The sequence below is a fragment of the Protopterus annectens genome, chromosome 3.part1 (genome assembly GCF_019279795.1).
Source record: "Protopterus annectens isolate FY-2018-M chromosome 3.part1, PAN1.0, whole genome shotgun sequence".
In the NCBI taxonomy this organism is placed as follows: Eukaryota; Metazoa; Chordata; order Ceratodontiformes; family Protopteridae; genus Protopterus; species Protopterus annectens.
The window spans coordinates 1,323,110,220-1,323,128,755 of NC_056732.1; the positions used below are offsets into that span (position 1 = coordinate 1,323,110,220).

Genomic DNA, 18,536 nt, shown 5'->3' on the forward strand with positions numbered 1-18,536 from the left:
TTTAGGTGAATTTGGCCTCCCGGGCCAAGGACAACCACAAGGCATTCTTTAGCTATGTCCACAACCTCAAAGGCAATGCACAATTGTGTGCAGAGCTCATTGTAAATGGAGCCACCTATACTGAGCCAGAAGATATAGCAAACCAACTGGCTCATTAATTCAGCTCCAACTTTATCCCTCTCTCCCCTCAACCTTCCCCTCAGGAAATACCATCAAATATATCTCCCCCTGTTATCACTAGGGAATAAGTCCTTAACGCTCTCTCTAATGCCAAGAACACTGCATCAATGGACCCAGACAATATCCCAGGATGCCTTCGAAATAGCATGAAACATGACCTATCAGGGCCTCTGGAATTGCTATTTTACTATAGCCTTCAAACAAGCTGATGAATGGAAAATAGCAACAGTCATCCCTCTGCACAAAGGTGGGCCATTTACAGACCCTGAAAACTACAGACCCATAAGTCTCAATAGTCTTATATGTAAAGTCATGGAAAGAATTATCATGGAAATGATCAATAGTGATATAGTAAACCTCCAGACACTGGACCCAACCCAGTTTGGTTTCGTAAAGGGCAGATCATGCCTACTCAACCTGGTAGATTCTTTGCAAAGGTCACCAAAGCAATGAATTAGGGCAAAATAGTTCACACTGCCTACTTTGACCTGGCCAAGGCATTTGACACAATAGTCCACTTGAGCATTGTTGACAAACTCAAGAGGTTAGTTCAAACTCTTATGTCACACAGTGGATAGCCAACTGGCTCACATACAGGACACAAAAAGTTAGAAATGGGGAGTCCACCTATATAAAGAGTCCAGTCACAAGTGGAGTCCCTCAGGGATCAGTCCTTGGACAGCTCTTTTTTGGCATTCACTTCTCTGAAGTCAAAGCCAATGTCAGTGGTCTCTGGCTGACTAAATTTGCAGATTATTGCAAATTAGGAGCTGTCATTGAATCCCACACTGACACAAATTTTCTCCAGGAGGGGCTGATACAGACAAACAATTAGTGTCAAAGCCATGGACTAAAGCTAAATGCCAAGAAATACATAATAGTATCCTTTGGGAAGTCATCCATCCCTGGTAACTATCATACTGATAACACACCCCTTAGATTTGATCCAGTAGTCAGGGACTTAGGGACACACATAGATAGTAATCTAGACTTTGATCATCATGTGTCTACAGTGGTGACGAAATCATTCTGTCTTGCACAACTTAAAAACGCTATGGCATCTAAGTCCAAGGAAGTCATTGTTCCACTGTATTTGGCATTCCTCAAACCTATCCTTGATTAGAATGCCCCCTTTGGTATATACCTAACTAGGCATATCCAACAATAGGAATGTCTACAGAGGTTCCACACTAAAAGAATACAGGGCACATGTAAAATGTCCTATGCAGACCGCCTCATGGCCCTATCCCTGTATTCTGTCTCCTACAGGCTTTTGAGTGAAAAGATCTATGCCTAGCATACCTTGTATTGTCAGACCCCACTCTGATGGACCTCTTGCATATCCCTAAAACAAACAGCACCAGAATTGCTCATTCTGAAGACTTAAACCTTGCCTGTAATACAAACAGGTCCTGCTGAAGAGATAGGTATATATCCTAGAGACTACCATGTCTATGGAACAGACTCCCCATCCATGTGAAGCAGAGTTCCTCCCTAAACTAATTCAAGTGCAACTTAGACAATTGGATGGGAAACTGGAAATTCATCCCTGGTTTGGCACAATTGGATTTTTAATGGACACAGGTAACCTGCAAATAATTCATCTCCCAAACTCCTGCTTACACTTATCAAGGGTATCAGAACTTGTCAGAGATTTGAGATGCATGGCTAGGCTTAAAAAGCCTCTTGTAGTTGTTAGCCTAGTAAACTCCTATGAATCTATGAAGCTATGATCCTATGAACCTATAGAGGCTGAGGAGAAAATGCGATGTTTAGAAGTCGAGGAAAAGGAGTGATAGTGCCGGCATGAAGTGGAACTTCTTACCCTTCAAGAGGGTTATGGAGGTAATGGGGAAGGAAATAACTGGAGCACAGAAGGTGTAACGGTCAGTAAGCTTTTTCCTCAATACAGGGATGGGGATGACTTTCATAGTTTTATTCACATATTTGATCAGGTATGTGGACAATATGAGGTTGACTGTGAGCTCTGGATTCGGCTCCTGATTTCCTTCCTCCATGGCAAAGCTGTTCGGGCCATGTCAAAATTGTCTGATGTAGATTGTTTGAATTATGTTAAAGTTCTTGAATGTTTTAAACTAATACCTGAAGCTTATAGAAAAAAAATTTCTTGAACACTGACGCAAGGCGGATGAAAGTGTGCATAATTATATTAACCAACAATAATTGTGGCACTAAGGATGAATGGTTCACTTAAAACCAAGAAATATGTCCAAAAAAACAAAAAGGATTTGTGAAGAAAAACTGGCCTATACTAACTAATGATTTGACCATTAAGAATATTGAAAGAGACAAACCTAAATTATCTTTTAAGAATAAGAGAAATGTGAAACGTATGCTTTGCTATCCTAAAGATTTGAATACAGATCAACAGTTCCTTGCAAGAAATGCAGCTTTTGCAGATATATTGATTCCACTGGGAAGTTTATACACCCAGGTTTTAATAAAATTTAATAAAATTTTTAAATTTAATACAGAAGCTAGTTGTGACACATCTGATGTGGTTTATTTATGGGTTTGCTCTTGCAGAATGTTTTATATAGGCAAGACCAACAGACATTTCAGAAATAGAATAAGACAGCACATATATGATCTAAAGAAAGGACATCTTAATAATGCATTAGCCAGGCATATACACATCTCTGGGCATACACATATTTTAGTTTTTAGTTATGGAGAGAGTAGCAGCTGGTTATAGAGGGGGATATAGAGAATTAAACTGAGGTATCTGAAGCAAAATGGATAATTAGACTGCGGGCTGATTCCAGTTTTGGCCTCAATGATAAGGTACCACTTAAACCCCTCTTGAAAGACAGACCTTTGTATAAACAAGATTATATGACTTGACACAATATATATATATTCCTGCTCTTACCCCTCTCCCTACTCCTCTAACCTATGCCTCCAAATCTAGTTACTACTCTTTTCTTTGTAATATGAGGATAAAATATAAGTTCTTTCTCTCTTAACTGAGTCTTGCTCATACCTTCTAGTGTGTTTTGTATAATTGTTTAGTATAATTTTTACTAATATAGTTATAGTTTATATTTTTTTATTATAATTGCTCTTTTGACCAATGCTACCTCTGTAATGAGATTTCTTTTTATGTCTTTTTACATTGTTAACTTTGTCACTGTTCATGCTTGGAGCTTTCCTCCCCCGGCCTCTACTGAAAATGGACATATATCCAGTAAGACTAGCCTGGTCAACAAATGTAAAATATATATATATATATATATATATATATATATATATATATATATATATATATATATATGTATATACAGAATACCTTGTGCTATTACTTTAAATGCCAATGGAGAGAATAATGTATTCTGTGGGAATTTTTCTGACTGGTTGTTGATCTAATGCTTTGTATTATTTAAAGCATATGTATGAGTTAAAACATTTGAAAATGTGATGGAGCAGTGTCTCAACTGTGAAAGCGCTTATGTGGTAATTTTAATAAAAGTTTTTTATACTGCCTCATTGTTTGATTCACTTTTATGTTTGTTTTGTATGTGATTATATTGCTGATTTAAATACCTACTTTCACAGATGGGTGAGTGGGTGTCAGGTCACCAGTTTTGAGGGATTGGCAGACCTTTTGGTGAGGGAACATGACCTCAGTACTTTGTGTAATGACATGAGAATCTGGTTAGCAGACAGAGAGTAGAACTCTGAGGAGGGGTTGGGGAGAAAAGGGGATGTCTACTTAGCAAGCAGTCCACCAATGCATAAGAAAGGGATACCCAATGCTGCACATGGACATAAAGAAACACATGGGGGGGGGTCTAAATCACTCCAACAGTGTACTCCAGTAACAGGGGAAACTAATAGTCCAAGTATGCGGTTAGGGATTAGATGTTTCAAGTGTAACCAGAGGGGCCATATAGCATAAACAGAAGGTGAGGGAGCTACCAAGTGATGATGATAAACTCCCACTGGTAAGTGGTTTGGAAACAATAGGGGTGCCAATCTATCACCAAAATTTGTATCCTATCTTAGTCGATGGTAAACATATTACTGCTAAGAAAGACACAGCTTCTGATATTACTTTTTTAATTTCTCCAGATCTTTTGGGTTTCTAATACCATGACAGGAATGAATCCTAGTCTTAAGTGAAAGTACGATTAAGGTTCATGAAATTAGTATTGTTCAATATTTGATGTCAGCCAAAAGTGCTTTTCACAGCACCCACAATGTGTCCAATAATGACTCCTTCTGCAATTCATATGGGGATGCATGTATTGGTAACATATCTAAATACGATTGTAGATTTTTTTTTTATAAGACCCATTGCTCCTACTACTTTTGGAACTGTCTGGATATCTTTCTTCCACATTGCCCTCATTTCTGCCTGCAGATCATGATATTTACTGACTGTGTGTGTCTCTCTGTACACAAAACACTGTAGTCACTGGATGTGGCTTTTTGTGGACCACTATATCCGGTTTTCTAGCATCTATCTTTTGAACAGTTGGTAATGGGTGATCCCATGTGATGTAAACTTCATTATTTTCTATGATGCTTTGTGGCTAATGTTTCCAATGTTTTTCTGCCAGTACAGTACCATAATCTTTACACAATCCCCAGTGCAACAGTCTTGCCACATTATTATGCCATTCAGTATGCAGTCCTTTTGCCATTATTATGTCACAACCAGCAACAAGGTGTGCGACTGTTTCCAATTCGGTTTTGCAAAATCTACATTTGCCTGTTTCTCCCACATGTTCAATGGACTTTGTAAACTAGTGTGTTCATAGCCCACTGTCTTGGGCCGCCAATATCAATCTTTCATCTCTTGGTTTGAATTCACCTCTCCTTAACCATTCATGTGTTTTTTTCCTTATCAACATGAGGTTCTTCCAGAAGTTTTCTATACTTGCAACCATATTTATGCATTTTCCACATTTTTTGCCTTCTCATCTGGTCCTTCACCTTATAGTCTTTCTTTTGTTTTTTTTTTGGCACATTCAGTTGCTGCCTGATTTTTGTCTACTAGTTTGATTTCCATTCCTGCGTGACGCCAATATGCTTCTGCTAGATTAAGCAGAGAAGTCGTTTTATATTTATTCTTCTCATGTTTCAAAACTTTCACTATGTTTGGGTCTTGTGAGGTCAGCAGATATGTGTGCAGTCCCATGACTGCAGATATATACATGTAATCAGCTTCAAGGAGGCCCATCCCTCCTTAGGAATGGGAATATATAATCTTGGTATGCACTGATTTTTATAAATCATTTGTTGAGCATGAAGCATCATTCTTGTTTTCCTATCTAATCCATCCAACATGTTTTGGGGCCAAAAAATTTTTTTTTGCTACGGAGTTACCAATAAGTGTACAGTTACCTCTGAATAAGGAAAGTTTGATCCATCCAAAGGAAACAGCTTCACCTCCAATAACAACAGCTCCACATCATCGTAAAGGTAATTCCACAATGCCTAGATAAAAATTGATGCTTTTATTGCAAGAAAATACAAAAACCAACGCCACTAAAAAAGAACGGTTAAGCGGTTTCACCCATATGATATGGGCTTCTTCAGAACACCATATCTATTACAAAGATGCCTTATAAAACTTTTTTGGCGCAAAAATCCACTAATTCAAACATTCCCGTTCTTAAGAGTTAAAGCAATATTACCTATCTAAAAAACATCACTTTGCCTATAAAAAGGCATATACTCAAAATCCTAAAAAATAGAAAATCACATTAGTCTAAAAACTATAAAAAAAATACTGCCACTATTGGTGTGATATATGTAAAATATGTGCCACTGACAGAAATAATACCAACTCAGAAGTATTGGGAACTTTGAAAGATGATTTTTACAATGGGGAAGAAGTTGAAAAACATTAATGACCTTAAGGCAGATAATACCTATTTACAGAAATGTATTAGTATAAAAATTGTACCCAAGGGTATGAGATTTTTTAAAGTACCTATGGGAATAGTATTGACAGATAATGTAATATGCGATTTCAACCAATTTTTTGATGATTGTGGTGTTAAATTTATGAAAATTATTATGAAGTACAATGACGAAAAGTTAAGCAGATTAGTACAGGAAACTGAGAAACTAAATAAGAAAATTACTAGTGATCTTTTGTTCTCTGAATGGGAAAGGCTATATTGTAAATGATTTAATATGGCAGAAAGATGGACACACAATATTTGTGAAAACAAACAGAAAAAGATCTATCGAGATGTGGAACAATACAAGCAAGGGATGGCATATAATTGGTTTAGAGAAAAAGGGAAGTGGGGATCTCCTAATATGATACATCAGAATGAACAGAATCTAGACAATGTTCAAAATAGGGAACAGTATTACAATAAACCACATTTTTGGAGAGACCAGGTACAACAAGGGCAACCATACAGGAACAATTACCAAAAAGCAATACTACCCGAGGGGGAAGGACCAACAGAAGGAATGGGGCAACGACAGGAGGTGGTAGAAAAAGGGATTCATGTAAATATCAATGTTGATAATATTATTAAAGTGAAGGATAGTATGTACACATTAAATGGTTTTAACATCTATAACTATTCCAACAAAAATATACACAGTACACACTTCAGTTTATTAGCAAAGGGGATGAAGTACATACCGACCCCCCATTTCGACTTAGTCGATTGTTTATGTGAAATCAAGGAATTCACTAGGGAAATGAATTTAGCAATTATGTACAATGATAAGTCCAGCATTCACAGGGACATCTATAAGGAAACAGACAGTGTGGACACAGGACTTAGTCTCAAAAGTACTTATGTCCCTCTCAGTCATCCATCTATAGAAGTCTATGAAAAAATTGTGAATAGAGAGACTTACAATTTATACAGTGAATACAAGAAGAAAGCATTCACTAGCAATTTGACTATAGAGGAGAAAGACACACTATGTGAACTCCAATCCGACACTAGTGTGAGGGTAATGAAACCAGACAAAGGTGGTGGGGTAGTTTTATATGACAACATTGAATATATCAAAAGAATGTATGACATTCTACAAGGTTCAGGCAATTAAGAACCAATTTCTATTAACAAAATCAACATTGCATATCAAAGAATTGATTCCTACATTGAAGAATTCTACATAGATGGTAGAATAAATAAAGACATATATAAATTTTTGAAAGTTAAGTATCCTAGGCTTGCCACATTGGTGGGTATACCAAAGGTTCATAAGACTGCAATAGATCCACCATTTCGACCTATAATTTCGGGTAGCAAGTCCAAAACTTTCCCGATGGGTAAATTTATAGACGTCAGATTGAAACACATATATAATAAAATTCCACATATGGTTAAAGACTCATGGGAATTTTTGAGAAAATATCCCACTCAATCTTGGAACAACAGCTTCATCTTTGTAACCATAGATGTCATCGATCTCTTTTCATGTATTCCCAAACAAGATGAATTTGAAGCCTTTTGTAACAGTATCATGAAGCATTCAGATATAAAATGGGAAGAAGTCAGTCTACTTATGGAATTAATGAATTTAGTGTTGGATAACAACTTTATATACTTTGAGGGTGAGCACTTCAGGCAAACCAGGGGGGTAGCTATGGGAGCGGCATGTGCTCCCATATTTGCCAACCTGGTGATGCTTGACTGGGAAGACAACATCTTATTCCCTAGCACACACTTCTCTGACATCTTTCATTACTCGAGATTTTTGGATAACATTTATATATTGTGGAATTCAAATATGGACAAACTGGACAAATTCATTAAATTTTTGAATAACAGTAGTGACTTTCTTAAATTTACCCATTCTCAAAGTATGGAGGGTATTGCCTATTTGGATACATATGTATATAAACATGAAGGGTGTTTGTATTCCAAAATATATAGAAAAGGTACTTTCTCCAATGATTACCTTGAGTACAGTAGTTTTCACCATTCTAAGTTGAAACATAACATATACAAAGGACAATGCATAAGAACTTCACGTATTACATCAGACTACAATACTTTAGTAGAGGAAATTAGACTCATTAACAATATGTTTCACAAGAGAGGATACCCACAAAATGTGTTGAATGAGGTGGACAAATATGTGTTAAAATAATGGGGCAATAAATTCAAACCAATCTTAGGATCTGGCATGGATAACAACTCAGCAACTAAGCCTATTAATTACACTAATAGGGAATTGAAAGGGACGGACCATCATCAGATATCTTTCATTACATTATACAGTCCAATTGTCAATGATGTTATCGGAATTATAATGAATTACTGGTATTTAATTACCAGTGGCACAAGTCTCTCTGAAATTATAGGTAGCAAACCAGGAATAGTTTTTAAGATGGGAAAGAATATTAAAAGTTATTTAGAACAACATAGATCAATAGGAAAAGACAACAGCAGTGAAAGAACTCAGTATACTACAAAATGTGGTTCTTGTAATCAATGTAGTTACATCACAGATAAAAAGGAAATAGTGATACAAAATTCATTCAAACCCAAACTCAAATTTGTTAAAGGGAATTGCAATACTAAAATGGTGATATATATAGCAATGTGCAAGGAATGCACAGGTTATTATGTAGGGAAGACGGAGAGGTGCCTAAAAAACTTATATATGAGCACATGTATAATATAAGGAAGAGGGATCCTACAAGTGCTTTATACAGCCACATAGAAATGAAAGGTCAGACACACTAATTTAAATTTGCTATATTAGACACCATCAAGAATGATCCTCGAGGTAGAGATTATAAGACCCTATTAAGTTATAGGGAGACTTGGTGGCAGTTATACCTTGACGCCACCTCACCCCCAGGGCTTAATGACTACATATCTTGTAAGCCTATATTGGAAATGAGTTAGGACCATTTTTTTATATCCATTCTTTATATTTATTTTTTTATATTCATTTTCATGTTTATTTTTACGTTCCTTTTAGTATTTATTTTTATGTCCCTTTTATTTGAATAGGTCATATATACATACATATAAGCAGTAGTTTATAGTTAGTGCATACACATCTCATTTTATTAATTGGTTTACAAAGTTTGGCTTTTTAGAATTTGAGAGAAGGTATATATGTTAAGGAATTCTAGGAGGCACAGTTGTAGTATGTACACAATATGGTCAAGCATTTATTTTTAGCTACTGTTTGATTTAAATCAAGGATCGGTAGCAAATCAATCAACAAAATTGTTAAATATCTGTTATGCATAGAAAAACGACAATCAGATCCATACATACAGAGTGAAGCATGAATACAGTTGCTGATTTCACGCTCATTTAAGTACGTTTATAATAGCATTATGATGTATTCGTACATTTTCACTTAATAAGCAGTGTTTTCTTAGGAAATAGTTGAATTCTTGCAACAGTTACTATTTGTTATAGTTTCAATTTGGGTGAATACATAGTAACGATTGAAGAATAATTTAACAGTGGCACATATTTTTACATATATCACACCAACAGTGCCAGTATTTTTTTTTTTATATTTTTTTATATTTTTTAGACTAATGTGATTTTCTATTTTTTAGGATTTTGAGTATATGCCTTTTTATAGAAAAAGTGATGTGTTTTAGATAGGTAATATTGCTTTAACTCTTAAGAACAGAAATGTTTGAATTAATGGATTTTGGCACCAAAAAAGTTTTATAAGGCATCTTTGTAATAGATATGGTGTTCTGAAGAAGCCCATATCATATGGGTGAAAGTGCTTAACCGTTCTTCTTTAGTGGCGTTGGTTTTTGTATTTTCTTGCAATAAAAGCATCAATTTTTATCTAGGCATTGTGGAATTACCTTTATGATGGTGTGGAGCTGTTGTTATTGGAGGTGAAGCTGTTTCCTTTGGCTGGATCAAACTTTCCTTATTCACGGGTGACTGTACACTTATTGGTAACTCCGTAGCAAAAATTTTTTTAGCAACAGCTTTTGTGTCTATTCAGTGGATGTTTTGGGGCCAGTCAATAACTCCAAAACTGTAAGATAGGACAGGAAGAGCAAATTGGTTTATAGCTTGCATTTTGTTCCTAGAAGTCAATGCTGTTTTCAGGATTAATTTAAGTCTTCTAAAGTATTCCTTAGAAGAACCAACCAGCAGAATGTGAGCAATCCAAAGGACACCAAGTTTATTGAAGTTAAACACTTTCCTCTCTATTATAGAGACTTCCTCAGAACAATATTGCACAAAAACCCAGCCAAATATATACCCACCCCTCAATTAACCATTCAAAATTGCGCCAAAAATTTTAAATCAATATATACACATCAAATTACAGCAGTAAAAATATTGCATATAACAAATAACAAAACTAAATAAATGTTACCATAAAATATTATAATATGTTAAATTATTAAATAAAATCCATGTTAACTTTACTAACCTAAAATTTGATCAAGTTTTAAAACACTAGCAATGCTTATAGTTTCATTGATACGTGGGTAACAAGAGGCATTTAAAAACAACTGCCATCTCAATTCCATCATATCCAAATGTACATCTGCAATGCACCCCTATTCATCCAGCACTAACTGCTATAAAACCAAAAATTTTAAATCATGTGCTGGATTTTCATTGATATGTCTATACAAAGCACTAGTAACCCTACAATGTCTGATGTCACCCAGATGTTCACCTATTCTTAATTTAAATTTTCTATAGGTTTTCCAATGTAGAAACTAGAACATTTGCCACATTTAGCCATATACACAACATTTTTACTATTACAATTGTAGTGGCCTCTAATATTGACAGTCTTCCAATTAACCCTAATTTGACCTTCAGTTTCCATTATAAATGGACAAAAAGAGCAGGAATTAAATTTAAAATTACCTACTTTTCTAGAAGTATGAGGATGTATAAACATATTTGAAGAAAGTATATATGAACAATAATTGCAACTATGACAAGGAACAGTACCAGAAAAAACTCTATCCTCACAGTATGGACTTGTATTATTATAACACAGAAGTTTATGCAGATTATTTTTGTTTTTAAATAAAAATTGTGGCTGTTCACCTACTATTGTCTTGATATTAGGGTCGACTGTAAGGACATTCCAATGTTTACTTAATATATTCCTGATTTGGTGGAAATCATTAGTATAGTATAGAGATATTTTCTGTGATGGCATATTAACAGATGTCTTATCATTGCCTGTTTTATAAATTTCCATCCCTTGATCAGAAAAATATGGACATGCTCTGTTCATTCTCAAATTCTCAGTACATTGGAAGCCTAAATTAATTTCCTCTACTCTATAATTCCTGGATTTTAATCTGTCTTGTAAGCTCACTAATTCTGAATTAAAATTGGATTGTAGAGGATTTAGTCTAGAGGCCTGGATTGCTTGGCCCTTAATAATATTAGTAAAAATATGCCTTGGATGCATACTCGGTCTATGTAACAGAGAATTTTTAAAGCAGGGTTTCCTGTGTACACATGTGTTAAGTTGTCCATTGCTAAGACGTTCTATATGAACGTCTAAAAAAGCTATACTTGAAGGTGAGGAAGTTACAGTAAATTTTAAAAAATGTGTAAATGAGTTAATTTGAACAAAAAATATATCCAATTCTTGTTTGGTACCAGTCCAAATAAAAAATAAATCATCCACAAAACGTCTGTAAAATAAAATAAACTTCTCAAAACATAATGATGGTAGTAATTTATGTTTTTCCCACCAGGCCATCACTAGGTTGGCGTACCTATTGGCACAAGAAGTGCCCATAGCTACGCCATCCTTTTGTGGATATATTCTGTCATCAAAAATAAAAATATTATTTTCTAGTATGGTTTCCAATAACAAACCTATTAGATCTATTTTAGAGGGTAAAAAATCTGTATTCTGTATTAAATATTGCTGTACATACTATATCCCTAAATTATTCAGAATGTTGGTAAATAGGGACTTGACATCCATTATGACTAGTAAATAGGTAAGATTATTTGGAAGATCCTTAGTTTCTTTATATAGATCCAATAAAAATTGTTTGGAGTCTCTAAGAATCAGGGGATTAGTATCTACCACCGGTCTCAATAACTTTTCAACATAAACTGAGATGTGTTCTGTAACCCAACCTCTTCCTGCTACAATGGGCCTTATAGGTGTATTAAATGGATTCTTGTGGACTTTGGGTAGTCCTTGTATAGTCAGTAGTAAAGGATACTCTACCCACAGAAATTCGTACATCTCACTTGTGATTAAACTACTACATTTCAGATCTTCTAGGGTCCTATAGACACTGTCAATGTGTTCTTGAACTACTTGCATATTAATAGGAGTATAAAACATGCTATCACTTAACATTTCTTGCATACGGTGTATATAATCTATCCTATCTAATATCACCACTGGGCCTCCTTTGTCTGCTGGTCTAATTGAGATATTATGATCACCTTTAAGGTTGCTTAAGGCCTTTTTCTGTTTCAATGTTAAATTGCCTTTCTTGGAATTTGATGGAGAAGATAAAGAAAAAGGCATACACATCATCTTCTACCATCTTACAAAAAGCATCTATAAGTGGCTGAAAATTAGGTACAAAAAGGCTAGGATTATGTAATTCCTTTTGATGTGTATTAACAGAATCAATATTATACATCATTTTAAGTTGTAAATTACGTGCAAATAATTTAACATCCAAAATAGTTTTTACATCCAATAACAAGTTTTTACATCCAGATACAGGGAAGGAATATGAGTTCAATAGTTATGCTGACTGCAGAACATGTAATTTGATTTACCTTGCTATTTATAGTAAAAGTAAGCCATCACTGATCCCGGGAACTATTGCCCTATTAGCCTGACGAGCCTGGTCTGCAAGGCCATGGAATGTATCATCATGGAACTTATAAACAAAGACATTGGTAACCTCCAAACTCTGGATCCCACCCAGTTTGGCTTTGTGAAAGGCAGATCATGCCTCCTGAACCTAATCGACTTATTTGAAGCAGTCACCAAAGCCGTAGATGAGGGTAAGGTGGTTCACACAGCCTATCCTGACCTCACCAAGGCTTTCGACACCATCCCCCATTCTGGAATTATAGCTAAACTCACTAAACTAGGTATAAATCCCTACGTCACAAGACAGGTTGCCAACTGGCTCACTGACAGAACCCAAACTGTAAAAGTTGCAGACTTCAAATCAGATCTCAAAACAGTGAAAAGTGGAGTACCACAAGGGTTCAGTCCTGGGACCTCTCCTGTTTGGTATCTACTTCTCTGAAGTACAGGCTAACACAGAAGGCCTCTAGCTAATGAAGTTTGCAGATGACTGCAAACTAGGAGCCATAGTCAAGTCCCCAAATGATGTGGACATCCTACAGAAGGGTCTCGCTGAGACAGATGCCTGGTGTCAGAACCATGGCTTCAAGCTCAATGCCAAAAAGTGAGGTGTCATCCCCTTTGGTAAAAACTCTGTACCCATGAACTACCACATAGGCAGCAATCTACTTAACACTGAATGCGTGATAAGAGACCTTGGGATCCAGGTGGACAGTAGTCTCTCCTTTGATAGTCACATCGCCACAGTAGTCAGGAAGTCCTTCTATGTGGCACACCTCATCATAAAAGGGTTCTCATCCAGGAAAAAAGAGGTCATTGTTCCCTTCTACTTGACACTCATTAGACCCATTATACAGTACAATGCCCCTTTTGGCATGTACCTCACAAGACATCTGCAGCAGCTGGAAAGGCCACAGAAGTACCTCACAAAGAGGATTACTGGCCTCAAACAAATGCCCTACACTGACCATCTCAAAAAACTCCAGCTTTACTCCATAGAATATCACCTACTCTGAGGTGATCTCTGCCTAACATATAAAGCTATGTCAAACCCAGAGCTGTTGGACATGCTACACCTAAAGAAATCCCAATCCCTCCGAGCTGCATGCTCTAGGGACCTAAACCTTGTCACCACAATAAACAGGACATGCTGGAGGGATAGATTCCTGTCCCAGAGACTTCCCATACTCTGGAACAGGCTACCCATCTATGTCAAGCAAAGTTCTTCATTAGCACTCTTCAAGAAAAATCTTGATGAGTGGATGGAAATATGAAATACACCCTGGGGATCACTTCTGTGTCTCTGCTCAACAGTGGCACAGGAAAATAACTTTCTTGGGTGGCGTAAGCCAGGGAACCTTGTTGGCTAGGCTTACGTAGGCCTTTGGGCCGATAGCCTAGTAACTACCTATGAACCTACCTATGAACTAAGAGGTTGAGAGGTATGCCTGTAGCAGTACGTCTGAAAGTCAGTCACAGCTGCTGGGAGATACTGATGTTCCCTTGAACATGGTGACTGCAAGGATGGAGTTGAGTGATAGTACTCAGAGTGACAGTGAGGTACAGCTATTAGAAGTTACTAGACACCCTGTGGAAGGGAAGCTTGGGAGGGTCACAAATGTAGAGTTGAGATAGGTTCAACATACGGACCCTAGATTACAAAGCTTGAGGGAGACGGCTAAGGAAGCACCTTAGGCTCATGGAAGAAGGGAGTCTGCATATGAGAACAAAGGTTTGTTGTATAAAGAGTGGGCTCATGGAGCTGGGCTAGAAGGCAAAATAGTACAGCAGTTGGTAAGCCTAGAGCCCACTGTCTGCCACTTCTAGCTATATTCCTTAATATTCCTTATTCAGATGATTTTGGGGTAGAAAAGGAAAGAAGTTTTTTTTGTAAAGAAAGTGGACTCCTAAGGGAGGGCTGGAAGGTGAGGTAGTATGGCAGTGAGTAGAGGCTAGAGCATACTGTCTTACCACTTCTCATTATAGTCCCTAATATTCCTTGTGCAGGTGATACTGAGGCAGAGAAGGAAGGTTTGCTATATAGAAAGTAGACTCCTAAGGAAGGGCTGGAAGGTGAAGTGGTGTGGCAGTTGGTAGAACCTAGACCCTACCATCTGCCACTTCTAGCTATAGTTTCTAATATTCTTTTTTGCAGGTGATATTTATTTAACATTTGTTTACTGGGAAAGTCCAACTTGGAACAAAACCAATTTTCAGCAGAGGCCCAAGGAGAAATGTTCCAAGCACATGTCTTTGTAACATGGCAGGAAACAGGAGCACCCAGAGGGGACCCACACGAACACAGGGAGGACATGCAGACTCCACACAGAAGGCATCCCAACCAGGAATCAAACCGGAGAACCTCTTTCAAGAATCGAACCGGAGAACCTTTTGCTGTGAAGCAACAACACTACAGTTGCACCACTGCTCCAACCATACAGATGCCCAACATGGGGCTCGAACCTACAACCCTGAGATTAAGAGTCTCATGCTCTACCAACTGAACTAGCCAGGCTATCTAACATGATATCGAAAATGTGGCAAATGCTTTGCTAGAAATTTTCAGCAGGGTAGGTTTTCAAAGGGAGATATTGACTGACCAAGGTGCAAACTTCATGTCAGACCTGCTGACTTGTTGGTAGAAGTGTTGTGGGGTGAAACATGCAAAGACCATCTCCTACTAAGACTAATGGTCTTGTGGAGAGGTTAAATGCTACATTTTGCTATGGACATTTGCAGATCACTTTAAAAGGGCAGGACTAACCATTAAACCCAATAAGTGTCAGGTGGGTATGGCAGAGGTCACTTACTTAGGACACAGTGTGGGGACTGGTAAGATTAGGCCAGAACCTGTTAAAGTGGAAGCTATTCAAGCATGGCCAGTTCCTGTTACTAAAAAGCAAGGGAGAGCATTTCTAGGGGCAGCTGGGTACTATAGAAAATTTGTGTCCAGTTGTGGTGCAATGGCTGCACCCCTTACTGACCCAATTAGGAAAAATAAACCAGATGAGGTAGTGTGGACCACAGATTGCTAAATGGCATTCCAAAAACTTAAGGAGATTTTGGGAGGACAGCCTGTGTTGATCAGCCCAGATTATTGTGAAGAGTTTGTTGTGCAAATAGATACTTCGGGCTGTGAGGTGGGAGCTGAGCTCAGCCAAGTTTCATCAGAAGGAGAAGAACACTGCAGTAGGGTCAATAACGCCAATGCATATGGATTTCCCAGGAGTGGCTTGATATTCCCAGACAGACCCATTTTTCTCAAGCATCATTTTGCAAGAGTCACTTGAAAACTGCACTTGAGTCATGGGGGGGTGTGTGAAGAAATTAGACACTATTATTTGTGCCAGCATGTCTGGCTGAGTTTTTGTACATATTTTCAGATTAACCTGTGTATTTTGTGCCAGCATGACTAGCTATGATATTGTAAATAAGTTCCTACATGTTGACTTGTGATGATCTGTCAGAAGCTGAAAAACAGGAAGGAATTTTTAGAAAACAGCTGTTGGTTGACTTTCAAAATATGAAATTAAAATTAAATCTGGAATAGTTGTGACAGTTAGGCTAGTCTATAAAAGTGCCTGCTGAAGACAGTTAGCAGACAGTTGCAGTAGTCAGTTACAACAGTAACAGTTACAGATGTACTGTGCAGTGGATACCCAAAAAGGACTCACCAAGAACTGTAAGCCTGCATTTGCTCTGTTGTAGGAATTTAGTTTAGATCAGGGACAGTGTTCTTTAGTCAGAGAGGAAAATTATAACTATTCAGTTAGATCAGTTAGAGTTTTTCTAAATGTTGGATTTATGTCCTTCAGTACTGATTTCATTTTCCTGGTGATTGAGCTCTGTTTGTTTATTGGAAATTACTGTTTTATATTTTTGATCATTTTGCTCAATATTAAATATTTTTATTAGCTTGAATTGTGGCTTGTCAATTAGTGTTTTTCTTTAGTGATTTGAGGGTGCTTATACTTTTTATTTTTATTTTATTTTATTTTATTTAACACTTGTTGATTGGGAAAGTCCAACTAGGACAGATCCTATTTTTAGCAGAGGCCCGGGGATAGATGCTCCAGACACATCTTTAGAATGTGGGAGTAAACTGGATTACCCAGAGGAAACCCATGCAAAAGCAGAGAGGACATGCAGACTCCACACAGAAGGCATCCCAGCCAAGAATCGAACAGGAGAATCTCTTGCTGTGAGGCAACAATGTTAGCTGCTGCACCACTGTGCCACATTGCTTTAATAATTTACAGGTGTAGTCTGAAAGCCTGGCTGCTTAGGTCATTTGCAACTATTTGTTTTAATATTTAATTTTCATACTTGGACACCCCTTTAGAAGGGCATGAAGGCACTCTGATTGGTGGCAGCATTACAGTATTATTTTGAGGAAGGGGCACAGCTGGAAATCTGTGTCAGGCTTTCTCAGAAGTATTTGGATGTGTGAGATTTAATTAATTTAAGAGTGAGTGTATCAGAAGTCTTAAACTGAGACACATTGCCCTGAAGTTTGTAATAAGGAGTTACATTAGGTATGGACAGACGTATACCATCCAGTGCCAGACTATAGAGCATGTTCCTGTTATGCTCTTAGGGGAAAATTGTAAAATATTACTCCTATAAGTGACAGTCTCACACTGGAGTCAGTAGTGAGGACTGAATTTCCTTAACTACTGTCCCAGGAATAGTAAGATATGTCACATTATTTGGTGGCAGTTCAGTGGGATATTATCTGGACATCACAAGGGGTACTGAGGAACATCCTGTACGAATGATGCAAGGGAGCCCAAAAAAACTTTCTGTGCTCACATAGACAATTATTTTTTGCCATACTTATTAATTGTCAAACGTTTCATGATTTTATATGTATGTTTGTGTGTGTATGCATGGATGTATATGGTAGATGAATTACAGTAGAATTGGGCCATAATTCATTCTAGAACATGCTCAAGAAAAAAGTTTACATAAGGTGGATGCAAGACTCGTAGGATTCCATTACCTTTTGAAAAATTTTGTCCACAACTTGAATACAAACCTAAAAAATTAATGCACTTTGCTGATACCCTAAATTAACTATATATTCATGATCTGCATGAGTAAAAAAATGAGTTATTTGATAAAGATCTGATGGCATTATGGATTCTTTGTCAAAGGGTTATGTCTTTTAAGAAACTAAAAGACATTAAAGCACATGCAAATAAAGATACAAAAGTACAGTTACTGTGTGATGTAATTATGTCAGAATGACCATATAATGCTTATTTTCCTTACAGAGGTAAGCTTTCTTGCATTTTGTAAAAAAATCTTCACAAAAAAGCCGACGTCAGGGTTAAGAAAATATGCATTGTTCTGATGACTTGCCTGCCCAATGCAGTTGCTTCCATTCAAAACCATACACACTATTCATTTCATAAAATTTGTCTTTGCAGAATAAAAAAAGCCATGATTAAAATATATGTGTACTTCTTACCCTCTGTTAAAACAGTTCTTCTACTAAGAGCTCAACCATCATGATACTGTGAAACTAAAAGAGTGAGGACAAAGGACAAAATGGTGAAATTTATAACTAC

The 18,536-nt window shown here is 36.9% G+C and overlaps 1 non-coding gene across 1 annotated transcript; it reads right to left on the minus strand.

Moving 5' to 3' along the window:
- Positions 1-15,405: 15,405 nt before the first annotated feature.
- On the minus strand, positions 15,406-15,478 carry TRNAK-CUU. The gene has a single exon. It is a non-coding gene; the product is annotated as a tRNA-Lys (tRNA).
- Positions 15,479-18,536: the final 3,058 nt, after the last annotated feature.